This window comes from Parasteatoda tepidariorum, chromosome 7 (genome assembly GCF_982258835.1).
Source record: "Parasteatoda tepidariorum strain Cologne lab strain chromosome 7, Ptep-v5.0, whole genome shotgun sequence".
Lineage (NCBI taxonomy): Eukaryota > Metazoa > Arthropoda > Arachnida > Araneae > Theridiidae > Parasteatoda > Parasteatoda tepidariorum.
Window position 1 is genome coordinate 60769443 of NC_141761.1, and position 15246 is coordinate 60784688.

The window sequence follows — 15246 nt, forward strand, 5'->3', positions numbered from 1 at the left end:
CTACTATTTCATATTGGCATACTACTATTTCATATTGGGTTGGCGAGAGCCAGCGAGCAGGGGGCGAAGCCTCCTAGTTGCGATTTAAATTCTTTCAGCTTAAAGCTTCAGTAAGATTTTTTTTCTTACAACCGTAGTTGAACAGCCGACCTTATTCTGGGGCTTCAACTTCTAATTTTCAACTCCGTAACCTTGTAATTTTGAACCCAATCCAGAGGACAAGGTAATTATTGGATCAAATAATGGAAGAAATTTGCCGTCCTTGGAGGACTTTTTAACGACCTCTTAACTAACGGTAGCTAATCCACTTTTGCGTTACATAGAGAGGCAAGGGAACTCGGTTTTTATTTTATTTTATAACCGTCGTTGAACAGCCGACCTAATTTCATGGGTTTACGACTACTTACGTTCAACTCCGTAACCTTGTAATTTTTAACCAATCCAGAAGACGAGGAAACTCCTGGATCAGTACCCCCAGAGGTATTGATTTGTTGTGGGAACATGGAGGACTTTGAGACTCGACAGAATTAACGTGCATCAGTCACCATTTACTACACGGGGAGTCTTCGGCCGGCGAGGATCGATCCCACGACCTCTTGGATATGGGCCCAGCGCCCTACCGACCAGGCTATCCCTGCCCCATGGGAACTTGGTTTGAATTTTCTTATAAGTCGGAAAACTACAACGCTGCGGAGTTGAACATTGATAGTCCTGAACTCAGAATTTTGTCAGCTGTTCAACGCAGGTTATAAAATAAAATATAAAATAGTCAGTAAAGTGAACCGTGGTGGCTCAGGGAAAAGAGCTATTGCCCCTCAAAGAGGTGATCCAAGCTCGAATCCAAATGGTGTCTGGTTGATACGAATTCTGCTCCCTGCTCGTTCAGACAATTGTGCTGATGTAAAATTTCCTCATTGGTGGACTGACTAAGGGTTAGAATCCTCTTGCAGAATTCGGGTTAGGTTCCATCAAAAAGTTCTCCACTTAGGCTAGTTTTTCTCAATGTGTGATCTAGAAGTTCCCTTGTCTTCCGGGTATTTTTCTCTCATGTCTTCTGGTTTCAGCTTGCCTATAAGGATACGGAGTTGAACATTGATAGTTGTAAACTCAGAATTGCGCTTGCTGTTCTACGCCGGTTATAAATAAAATAAAAAGAAATAGTCTGGAAGTGAACTAAATTTCTGTTGTGAGGTTTGTTCCACAAATAATAAACGAGAAAACATGGTAGAAAGTTAAGAAAACGTGGTAATTTCTTGAAACATATGAAAGTAGATTTTAAATGTAAACCAAAAATTCCCTCTAATTAAAATAGTTAGAAAAATCTTTCGGATCAAAAATATAAAAATAGAAGTACCGAAACATAAAAATTACATAAAAATTAAACCTAATTTCTCACTTGTGTAGATAGCAAACCTTTATTTTACATTTCTTTCGCCCCACTTTCTAAGTAAATTTGAGTTGGTGGCTAAAGTTTACTTCGGGGGAAGGGTAACATTTAACTGTTCAAAATAGGCAAAAACACCAGCTTTCAAAACTATTTCCCCTGTATTATTACTGCATTTAACTACTTAAGAAAAGGTCTATTATCATATGCCAAATTTAATTTATATACAAAGAATCCATTTTTTTAGGCATTAGAAATTTGGCGAGATTTCCTTATCGAAAGAACGCCAATAAATTGCAAATTCAAAGCACTAACAGTTACTATAACAAGGGAATAAAAATTTGTAAAATATGAAACGTATATAAAAACGAAAATAAATGGGTATAGAATTATTAAAAAAAGTGGTATGAGTTGAAATCGTGAAATCTAAGACAGTTTTATGGAGGATGATAAAAGAAAGAGATAGAAAAGAAAACTTTAAATAAAGATAAATAAAAAAATTTCAGAAACGTATTAAAAACCACAAGTTTTTATCCCTCCATTTCTCAGTTCCATTCTTTATTCATTGCTTTTTTTTCTTTCTCTTTCTGCTGAAATCTAATCACGAGTCTATTCAAATGGTAAAACATACGATTTACTTGGTCTTATCTTTCTTAGAAAATATTTCACCACCATCTATGCACGAATTCTTTTAAAGTCAGCTGTTAAATTTTCTTTCAATCTGAAGAAAAGGACTTAATCAAATTGAGTCAAAAGAAGTGTGTATACTTTAGACAAAGAACGCAAGATTGTTTGATTTTTTTCCTGATAGGAATTAGAATTTTACTAAAAAACATTTTATTCTTCAAAGGTCAGATCAATTTTCTCAGTACTTAGCATTCACTGATACTAGATGGTAGCTAGTATTGGCAGAGAGAAGCTTTAAGACGTTTGGGTATTTTTTGGTTGGATTACCTAAATATAACAAAAGTAGTAACCCACTATATAACAACTAACTCAACTGTTTTTTAAAATATTAAATTATGATAAATACACTCTTAAGAAAATTGGTCTAACTTTTAACTGGAATATTAGTACTTTCAAGCTGGAAATAGAGCTAATTTGCCACACTCTTAATAAGGTGTTCAATAGAACCATGTTTCTGCACACGTGCAACCATACTACTGTGAAAAAGTCTAAGTAGTCTAATTATTTGGTTCAACTTATTCTATTAAGGTCACTGCATGTCTTGAAAGTTCGCAATTGCTGTTCATCCAGTACTATTGTTGCTATTTTCTGGTGATCGCACTTGCCAGATATTTTTATAGTTATCAGTAAGAGCTCGTCGAGTACGAAACCTTAGCAGAACTTAACAAAGGTGAATTATTCCTCAAATTCAGTCAAATAATAATTAAAACACAGAAAATTATTATTTAGCTATAAGTTAGGGCAGCAAATGGCAAATATTTTATGCGAAGTTAACTTAAGTTTAACTTTGCAGAAGACAGAGAGAATAATGAGCATTCTAGATATTTGCTAGAAAACAACCGTGATTGTCCTCAAAGACTACCTTTGGCAAAATAAATTTTACCAATTAAGGAAAATGGGAATAGTTCTTGGTTTAAGTCCGCACACTTTCATCTAAATGAACTTAATCGACTGGATCAACTTCAACGCATTGAAGAGTTGAATGATGCAATACAAATAAAGAATTGTAAATGCCATGAAAAATTCGGCTACTATAAGCCTTATTATTATTAATAATAATAATAAAGAAAAAAAAAACGCCGTAACAAGATCAAATAAAAAATGCAGATGATATTTGTTTCTACATAATTACAGTCACGGCCGGTGATTTTAATCTAAACAAGAATATCAAAGAAAGAAAAGAATTCTGTGATATTTTGAGAAACATATATTGGCTGGAATTGAAAACCTATCCAATTGGACTATTAGAACAATCCTACGACAAGAGGACCGACATCAATTTATTCAGTTTTTGTAGCCAGTGAGTTGAAATGTTGCGGTTGATTGACTTATTTAAATTAATCATTGCACTAACAACTTAACTAAATATTGCATTAACACTAGCATTGATTACAATTATGTACTTGCAACCAAAGAAGAAGACGATCACTTATACATAAATACGTATTCTAGCTCAGCGCCAACTGATAATTTTTAAACAAGATGGCGTGTTAAAGTGGAGCTAAGTTTATCCACATAAATTAAAATGCTAGTTTACGAGAAGTTAATTAAATACACTATCGTATCGCACGTAGAATTTTCTAAAATATAATTCTTTCTCTTCAACATCTTTAACTTAACTTAGATTTATTATTTTTTATGTATTTTATAATAATCGTGATATGTTTAACCTGGCAACTTCATAACCAGCATAATCAGTTTGTTTATGCTCTACATGGCTGTTTGCGAGTCTTTGTGTTAAGGAAGAAATATATAATAAAAAAAATTTAAATCTTTGTGAAATAATACAGAATGTGTCGCTTAAAAGAATTGATACTTGACGGACTTGGCTTACTCGAAATAGAATGTATAGAACAGTTGATAACATAAATAAATGCCACGTTGTAACAACCGATCAGGATCTAGATACACATTCCACGTGATTTGCAGGCATTCTATTAATAAGTTATTTTAAACTACACAGAGAAAAAGTTGTGGTAAAATTGCGGTACCGTTTGCTAATCATACATACGAAAAAAACCCATAATTCTGGTTAATAAATCCAAAATTTACTGTATTTAAACTAAACATTTTGTAATTGTTCCATTCATGTGTTAGCGATATATGTATTAACGATTCCGTTCATATGGCTCATCTGATCTTATTCTTATTACCGAATATATAGTAATGAATTTTAAATAATGAATTCTTATTACCGAATATTTAGTATTGAAATTATGGTTCTTATTACCGAATATTTAGTAAAAAATAAAATTTAAAAAGTAAATTTAACCGTGATGAACACAATTTTCTTAATCTGATAACATAAAGTTATCGGAAATGCCAGTAGTGTTTGGTACCTGAGAAAATTGCTGATTATAGTAATTTTTGACTAGACTATCAGGCGTTGAATTCAAGCAATAACATTATGCTAAATTATACAGAATATAATTATTGAATATAATTATTAATTTTGAAGAAATGAGCTACTAAAAACATAGTCTGCTTACTATAATCATTAAACCACAGGGGAAGGTAACAAAGAGAAAAAAATTCAATTGTTTAAAGCTTAATTAATTGTGTCTGTACATGAATTTCAATTTTGTGCATGATTTCATATTGTTAATTAATACTGTTACTAATATTTTCAATTGTTGATTATTACTGATTTATCATTTCCTATTTATTTTATCCCCTTCGATGAACGAGTATTCAGCTAGTAGTTCAATAAAAGTGAAAAATAGTCTAAGGGAACATAAAAGAGAAATATATTTCTATGAAATATATAAAAGTCTTGCACTTTTTCCTAAATTACGGTTAATTCTCTTTTTATTCCTTTTCTACGAAAATCTAATCAAGTGTATATTCAAATGTAAAAAAAAAGATTCGGTTTTATTTTTCTTATAAAAGCATTTCACCACTGTCTATGCTGAAGGATTACTCTTCAAGTTGGCCATTAAATCTTCTTTCTATCCAAAAAAAGTTGCTTAATCGATTCTAAAGAACTGTGTATTTTGGGGGAAGTATTTCTTTTACTTCTATTGGGTGAGAATTCTTTTAAATTCATTTTGTAAGTGAATTTTATTTTATCAGGCGACTTATGCATAATCTTCACTAGTAACTAAAACGATTGCAAATTATTAAAAAAAAATGTTTGCTTACTCGTTGGCTGTCTGTTGCCAAGAGCACTCTCATTCAAACAACACTCAAAGACAGTTTTTTTATTGCATTACTTTTTCAAAATTTAAAGACTAATAAAATAAATCAATGTTTTAAGTTTAAATGCGTTTAAACAGATCTTCTGCCAAAAAACACAATTTTTTCTTCACAAAAGTCACAACTTATCTACCTTTATTGATCTCTTATAGTCTGGAGTGCTCAGTCACGGTAATATGTACAGCGTAGAAAACAAAAAGAATACAGAACATTTTGAATAACTTTCGATATTATGATCGGATTTTCATGTATTAAGATTCAAGCATAGTGGATTGTAGGTATATCTTTAAATATGTTAATTAATGAGTGCAGATACTATTTTATGTTCTGAAATCAGATACAAAAACATACTTTCTGTAAATAAAAATATCTTTTTTTTTTTTAGATGATTTGGATTCTCAAAATGTGGTCAACAGTTTGGTCTTCTCAATGTTAATTTTACTTTTTTTGCATTTCGCCTATCTCGAGAATATTTTAAGCGAATCGGAAAATTTTTGCATACAATTTTAAACTTTTTTTACTCAAAGATTATTTTTTTATTATTTTCTTTAATAACAATCGAAATTTGTTTATATGTAAAGTAAACAAATTTTTACTTCATTTTAAAGAATGTAATTTTAAATGGCAAAATATAAAGCTTGAAAAAAATCGATGAAATTGATATCGAAAAATTAAATTTTAAATATATGACTTTTTTAAAAAATATTGGATAACTTAGAAAGTATTTTCACGATTTTGTTAAAATTTCGTATTATATGTAAACTTTGTGTTTGTATTTTATTTAAGTTGAGTTTCTCGAAGCATTGAGATCGAAACTTAGTACGTGAAAATCCGACCATTAGATGAAAAGTTATTCAGAGTACGCACTTTTTTTGCATACTGTATATTCTCATCCACTTTTATTAATATTGTGAGATTTATTTATAAACGAACTTGTCTTTCAACACGCCGTAAGCCGATGCATCGACGTCTTTGCAATTCCACAAAGTATTCCACGCACAGCATTGTATAAACAGTACAGCACTGTACGAATATGTTCGATTTACGTATTCATAAGCAGATATAATATTCATAATATTAAATCATAATATTTAATAATAAGAATATTTAATAATAAGAATATTAATATTTAATAATAAGAATATTTAATAATAAGAATATTTAATAATAAGAATATTTAATAATAAGAATATTTAATAATAAGAATATTAATATTTAATAATAAGAATATTTAATAATAAGAATATTAATATTTAATAATAAGAATATAGATCATAATATTTCATTATTTACATACAACATGCATTGTCTTTATTTTTAACTTTAAATTTTTACTTTGTTACTCAGGCTTTTTGTACACTATTCTATGCGGCTAACTTAATATTGTTAGAATAGCCAAAAGAATATGGACGCACTATAAAGAACTGATCTAGCCGTTCAACAATTGTTCATTGCCTGATAAAAGATAAAATCTTAATTTTTATTTTTATACTTTTAGACTCTTCATATCTTCACGTATACATTATCATGAAACATTGAACAATAACAATCTCTCGGGGGCGCTGCTACCAGTGACCTTGTCAAAATGAAACTTAGTAAAATCTCACTATGACGTAGTTTAATATCAGTTAGAAAATAATGTATAAAATACTACGGTGGCACAGCAAATAAAATAATGTTCTTACATCATTAAGAATAATGTTTAGTAAAAAAATAAATTTCTATAAATTCTTAATTATTGTGTGAATAATCAGTAACATAAATCAACGAAATATTCCAAATGATGAATTAATTATTTTAATCTTAGCTTAATAACAAAGCTAGTTAACATGTTAATTTGTTAGTGAGGAGATTAATTTTGAAAACACGTCTTATTAATAAATTTAATTAAAGTTTTATTCGATACTTATTATTTGATAAAATTAATATTAAAAGGGAATTAAATTTATAAATGTTTTCTCCTTTCTAAAATATGATTCTGGAAAAAATGAGTACGCATTATCTGAGAAATTTTCTCTAATTTGCATGATATTAATAGATGTTAGGTATAATGCATCAGATATCTAATTAATTCCCTTTCCTAAAAAAATTTATTTCATTAACAAGGAGACTAGAAATCTTCGCTAGTTCATTTAATTAACTTCTAACTTACGATAAATATATATTACGGATTGTTGTTTTTCTATGATAGTATATTTTTCTGAAGATAAAATAAAATAAGTAACGCCTTAGTTGTTTCCAGGTAGTTTCATTAAAATTTTAATTATTGTCATTTATTTAGATGAACTTGTAAATAGTATTGTGTTGTTATTAGAAAATCTCATCATTTCTGAGGATTTACTGAAAAAAACATTGTCGATTTTCTTATTAAAATTACTCTGAGATTGAATGAATTAAAAATTAAATTAATTTAAACTCAGAGTTTCTTTAGGAATTCAATTTCTATAACTGTAAATTTAATTAAAACTACTAACGTCGTGATTACGTACCTGAAATAAATTCATATGGTAATTCGAGGGCTAAGAATTTTAATTAAATTGTATCAATCAGAAACCCTTAATTAAGATGATTGTTTCAGATACTTTTGACAGAGTTATGTATAATTAATATTCTACTATTCATAATAACCGTTATGAATAATACATAATTTAGTCATACTTTCACATGCGAGTGTAGGCTCGTAAAACATTGATGATATTTTCGATGTACTTAATTTCCTAGAGGAAATAAAAAAAAGTATCTAACACTTAACATAGTATTTGATAAATTCTACCATCTCTTAAATTAAATATTCGCTGTCAAGAAGGGCATAAAAAGTTGAAGATTAAATTAACAAATCGGAAGGAAATGTTTTAGATAAACAAACTGGCTTATGTGAGCATAAATAAATATTTATAAATAATTCTTCATGTTTAATATAAGCCAATTTTTTATTTAAAACCATTTTGAACATAACGTGTAAATTAATTTCTCCAGCAGCGTAAATTATTCGGGTGTAAATTAATTTGTCATGCAATAATTTTTTATTTAAAACCATTTTGAACATAACGTGTAAATTAATTTCTCACTTATATAGGCTCACTTTTGTATCGTAAAATGCTTACAATCCGGAGGCGTGAGTTTGTTGTCGCCCTCTACGCAGCTCAATGTCTATTGAAAATGTTCTTCGTTATTATATGTATGTATGTTTTCAGTTATGTAATAAGGATAATTATATTTTAGTTCTTAAGCCTCTTGAACTGCATTAAATATTTTCGGATGCATAATTTTTATCCGTTTTCGGCTTCGTTAAGCCTATTTCGAATTCATTGGATATTCTCTCTGTGCTACGCGCACGTTTGATTAACAAACTGATTTTCTTAAAAGAATTAATGTGCATATGCTTCCGAATTTAAGATTCTTAATATCTATTGTATCGTGAAAATTCTTTTACTGACTTTTATATGATTTATCTCAGTCCAGTTATTATCTTTTATGCTTTATCTTATTATTATATCTTTCTATAACTATAATTTTTAGTGTTCGAAAAATGGAGTACGAAAAATGAAAACAGCTACTTTACACCTAGAAGTAACAAAGAATATTTACCTGAATCACTAAGAGTCAATTGTTAACTAGCGTGTTCTACTTCATCACTTAGTGTAAAATAGTTCTCGCTATTTTTGGTGCTAAGATGCACAAAAATTACAATTTGGTGAATTATTTATGTTTAATGTTATGATCTTAGCTTTGATATTCACACAAAATACTTAATTAGATGGCTTTTAATAAAGTCATTCAGAAAAATTATACTATTTCTTAAAAAAAAAATATTAAAAAGAAAGAACAAGACAATCCCGAAAAATTACGATTACGATTTGGGATCATAAATGAGGATTTCTTTTCGACAAACAAGATCATTGGATTGTATTTTGGTAAATGGATTTCCAAGCTATAATAATCTATGACAAATTATCCGAAACAATGTTAGGTTAGAGCTAAATATATTTCATCGATTGTTAAACAGGAATATAATATCGGAAACAATCAGCACTAAAAAATTTTGAGTTGCTATGATATTTTGTTATGAAATATTGAAATAATAGACAGATTATATTTGTGTTGAACAGTTTGTTAAATATTGTGAAATACATTTTGCATAAAAATAAAAAAAATCCTGAAACTTCCATGTAGTTTCAATCTTTAATCTCTCATAAAAAGTGAATTTCAGTCGAGTTAGCAAATATCTTTCAATTGCTACTTGTTTGCATTATCGTAAGTCTCATAAAATAAATTGATGATATTCTAATTTAAAGTTCGATTCATTCTTTAAAAAACAACCATTGGAGAAACTTTCAGTACACGTATTTCCTGGACAACCAATAGTGTTAGAAGCTGGTGTTAAATAATTAAAGACATTTTGTGACGTCATAAAAGTTTCAGATAAATCAAGTCTTATTAAAATTTTCAGTACACGTACTTCCTGGACAACCAATAGTGTTAGAAGTTGGTGTTAAATAGTTAAAGACGTTTTTGTGACGTCATAAAAGTTTCAGATAAGTCAAGTCTTTATACTTTCGTACATTCTTGATTGTAACATGAATCTCCTTTCTTTAACCCTTTGACGCATATGAGACACCGGTGACCCTTTTATATATTCCTTTACTGACAGCCTAATTATTAACAAAGATATGTTTTGGTATTTTTTAATTATAAAAGAAGTCTAATAGTTACTGTAACTCTATTTGATTATCGGAATTGTATTTGTACCAAAATTTAAAAAAATGGTTTGAACGTTTTTTCCATTCATATTCAAATAATTTATCAATAATTGATTTTATCAATTAACGAAATTACAATGATGAAAAACTGTTTTTCTCAGATGTAAATACTTTCAAATGCACACTGCATTTGAAAAAATATTGTTTATAAGCGAGCCGTGTTTAGAACTCTTTACCTTTAAAGCAGGAAAGAACATCGGTGTTTCACGTTGCATTTCATAGCCGTAAATTATTCAAATTATAAATATAAATTTTTCTCTTAGTCGGACCTAAATTAATACCAAATAAATAGAAAATTTGATAAGTAATAGCTTTTTTAGTAACATTTAATCTAAATTACTGAATCATTGAAATTAAATACATGATATTGTAAAAATTACGGAGCAAACTTTTACTGTAAAATGGATTTTAAGGTAAAATAGATTATAAGAATGTTCGCCACAGAGTGGCAGCACTTTTTACCGGAATTTTTTATAGTGTGAGATTTGTGGATCCCATATTTAATGTCACATTTAAAATAACATATTTATTTGAACAATAAGGGAAAATAGCTTTAAATTAAACAAAAAAAAGTTGTGATCGCATTATTACGCTCAATGGTTACCCATTGGTGAAATGCTTATCCTTTCTGGATTTACTCCGTCAAACGCCACAACATTTAAAATCATGGGTTGTCTGACGATGATGACGTATGTGCACTGTTTACTATTACTTTTGAACACAGTTGAAAGTTGTGATGAAGTTAAAATAATTGAGCACGCCATCAAACCCATACCAAGACCCATTTTGCCAATGGGTAATAATGAAAAAAGTATGACTACACTTATGACAGCCACGAGTTCCAGTGTATTAAAATAGCGGTCAGTAATATACTATAAAAATAAAAACCTTTTTGGTTCTGACAGAATAATTTTTTGCAACCTTATAATTATTTTTCCTAGTATTTACGTGGTAAAAAAATCGCAAGCTGTTGATTTACTAAGCTTAATACTAAACTATGACTTAAATTTTATTTCTTAATTGTTTATAATAAATCAAAATAAATGAAGCAACGACTAATGAAAATATTTTTTCACGCTCAAGTGTTTGTATAAAACGGAAGAAATTTATCATTATTTTTCTCATTTACCATTTTATTATTCTCAGAGAACGTAGGGATAATTGTTTTCGTGCTCTGCATTTCTGCCTGATTTCATCTAAAAATAGTATTTCTCATGAAATATTTTCAAAGAGCACGCTATCACTTAGGGAACAGAAAGAATATTTACGCAATTCGGAGAACTTTTACACTACGCTTATACCTTTCTTTTAATTACTGGCGGAAATAAATAGGAGATTACAAATTGAGAGGTGTTTTAGGTAAAATATTTAAAATGAATACTTTCTTTTGTAGGGGCAAACTTCATCGATTTTAATAAGAAAAGAAAATAGGTTGGCGAGGTCATTTTTTCTAAAAATTAAGACAGGGTCAAATATAATATTTTATAGTAGTGTACTTGTTATATGACGAGCTAAAAAATGTATAATAGGTATTATAGGTGTAGGTATTAAACGGTATTAATTTAAATTAAATTTCAAAATAATTAAATTAATTTTTTAATTTAAAATCATTTGTTTATAAATGAATTAACAGAATAAAGAAATAAATTGGCTTTTGGAGCTTACCAAAATCAAATATAGATTAAAAAAGATATCAAGTAAAAAAAACTCCTTCTCTAAAAGGAAGAGAATTCAATAATCTATGAAATCATAAAACAGAACGGAATTGCATCAAAAGTTGAAGAGGATCCTTCAATTTGTTGATTGATAACATAACCTACAGATGGTGCTGTAAGCGCCTTAAAAATAAAGCTGGAACTTCTAATTTACTGAATCTTAAAATTTGACATTATCAGAACTATAGACGGATGATAACTGTGCTGCTTCAAACTTAAAATTTCAGCCATAATATCGAAAACTAATTTAGAGTTGTTAAATCTTGTTATTGTTTTCCATTAAATATTGTTATTGTTATGAATGCGAATACAACATTTTAACGAACCAAAACCATTGAACTATCGATTTGTGATTATGAACTACAATAAAATTATCTGCGTACGATATTGGACAAGGTTAAAAATGAGTTTCAATACCTCGGATATTGAATTAAAAAAAGTTTGAACAAAGCTACTAATAGAATATGATATAATTTACCTTGTTTCTGACTCTATGGAAACACCAAAAAAATGCTCGATATTTTCCACAAAAGCGCTTTGGTGATGAATTTTGGTAAAATTAATAATAAAATGTGCTTTTATAATCAGTCATAAATTCTGCTTGATTTGTAGAAACAATTTCAGTGAAAACGCATGAGAATCGAATCTGTTGAAAATCAGTTAGCAGGAGTTCAGAAGTCACATTTAAAATTAAAGCAAATAAAAAACAAAATTACTCTGAAAATAATCATAAAAAAATTATGCAAGCCTTTGTAAATTAACAGATAGAAAACTTTGAAGATTCCGCACATTTACGGAAATAAAGTATGTAGATTTTAATAAATTGTTGGAGTCTGTAAAATAAATTACGGAAAGAACTACAAATATCTATATTGCAAAATTACAATTGCTTGAAAATGCTTATGCAAATTCATCAGCATTCAAAATTTAAGAGTATCCATTTATGTATTTAACAAAGAAGCAGTAAGAAAAAGATAAGAAAGACTTCACTAGATTAAAAACTTCATTTGCTTCAAAAATATGCTGAGGAAATAAAAGTTGACACGCTTCAAACGCTAAAAAATAGGCGTCCACACTCAAGATTTGACAAAAAAAAAACTAGAAAAAATGCAGTTTTTCTAGCTTTGTTTTTCACCTATATTTCAGATTTTTCGTTCGCAACTTTACTTTCTTCTCAATCGCGTCTGTCAAGTCCTGAGAATGAGAGCCTGTTTGAGCTTGAACCATAGCGTCTTTCGATTTTATCTGCATATTTTTGAAGGCAGTTAAGTGTTTTGATCACGTAAACATAAATATTATTAATAGCTTGGAATTAACCTGGAAGATAGCACTAGTTTTTTTCTGGTATACACTTCTCTGATATTCTTGACATTCTTTACAGATACATTGTCCGGCCATTGCCCAGTTTTTCTACACTGAAAATTTTTCTATTATATACCAGGTGTAAAATTCGAAGCTATATCCGACTGAAAAAAAACAGTGTTTTAAATTTATGAAATCAAGAATAGAAGTGCAGCCATACAGTCCCTACTCTTTATGTCTAAATAAGGTACAAAGTTTTAAATAAAGCTGGAAAACTGCGCAATAAACTAATTTTGCTTAAACAGAGCAATAAACTAACAAGCATCATTTGTATTACCTTTTTACTTACCTTATTACTTAAGAAAAAAAAATGCATGAAGTTTAATTTTCAACAAGGCCTAATGTTAAACCTATGAGAATAATTATTTTTTAACATTCCGCTTCAACAGACTAATTTGCATTTTTCATCTGTTTTTTAAAATCGAGTGCTAAAATTGATCCTAAAACCTACAGTCGGAGTTTTAGGACATTAGTGCAACTGGTTTTGGAGTGGACACAAACACATTAACTCTTCCTTTTGTTATTATAGACTATATTTGCAATATAACTAACTTTTAAGCATAACCAAGACTAAGTCAGCCTATTTACATAGTTTTCAAATAGTTTTACAAAATAATTCTTTTAATTGCAAAATTTGGCAAATTAATTACGAAATTCGACGAATTTTTCGAATTTGAACATGCTTAACACACATGCAAAATAATAGTAAAATCCATTGGTTTGTTTGGTAAATAATTTTGTTTTTTCCTTATGGAAATGAAAGAGAATTTTCTTACACTGAATAAATATTTCATTAAAATATGTCTTGTAAATTCAGGTCCAATACCTTTTGCCATATATCAACCGGTAGCATGATTCCAAGATCAGGAAATTTTTATTCTTTATTAGCAAAAAACTTGACTTTTGCCCACCAAATGTGCAGCAAAGATATTATGGCCTAAAAACTTTTGTATAGACCCGAACAAATATTCCAGACAACCCAATTCTAGTTCGGCGCAACATGGCGGTGGCACAACTTTCTTTCCGTAGGAACAAAAGGAACCCAAAATGGCGAGTTTTGAGATAAAACCTACAGGTTTGAAAAGATCGTGTACAGTCAAATTTGATAAATTTAATCTCGAACCGAGTTAATTAGTCATTATTCGTCAATTTGCATCAAATAATGCCTTTATTGTGTCTTCAACCGCCTAAACAGGTCTAGTGTATCTCAATTGATAATTTGTGCAAGATCCTAATTTTGCATACCAGTTTCGGCTGTGCCTTTTAAATATCTTTTTCATGCACATTGGATTTTTTTTCTTGCTCTAGCCGCATTTTCACTTTCTCAATTATAAAAAATGAAATGTAACAAAAATACAGCTTTTTACTTTCCATATTTGAAAGGAAGTCAACACAAAACTACTGTGTAAGATCAATCGAAGCTTATCACGTTTAAACATTATAATCAGTTTTCAAAATTGATAACGATTATGCGACATAAGTGTGAAGTTGACTGCGTTAAATATAATAAAGTATTTTGATAAAAAAAAGGAAATCACTTTCTCAACAACAAATAAATCTATATTTACTTTTTACATTTATTCTGATTCCTTAGATGCTACTCTTTTAATAGGTTTTCCAGATGCATGGGTAGTAAAATTTTAAGTAATTACTATCCGTAGTAATATCCATCACACAAAGAATCTTTTGAATGACCCAATAGTTACTATTTACATTTATTCTGATTCACTAGAAGCTGTACTTTTAATAGATTTTCCAGATGAATAAGAAGTAAAATTTTAAGTAATTTTTAAGATTACTATCCTTAGCATAAACATCCATCACAACAACCAAATAAAGCAATATTTACATTTATTCCTATCTACTAGAAGGTGCCCTTTTAATAGATTTTTCAGAAAAAAGATAAGTAAAATTGTAAGTAGTTACAATTTACATGGTATTACTATATACAATTACTATTCACAGAGATGCCAACTGCAATTCGGGAAAATACTTAAAAAAAACGGTATTGGTGAATTCTGCCGCCATTTTACAAGACATAGCATATTGTAACTGTAACAAAATGGCGCATCGCATTAGCTTTAGAATTATCAGTGCAGAGTAAAAACACCATGAATCTTATTTACTAAACCACAAATCATAT

The 15246-nt window shown here is 29.0% G+C and overlaps 1 protein-coding gene across 2 annotated transcripts in view; it reads right to left on the bottom strand.

Annotated features, from left to right (window-relative positions):
* Positions 1 to 15246, bottom strand: part of LOC107437431 (uncharacterized) — a 455576-nt gene that overhangs the window by 106965 nt on the left and 333365 nt on the right. The gene's annotated exons all lie outside the window — the stretch shown is intronic.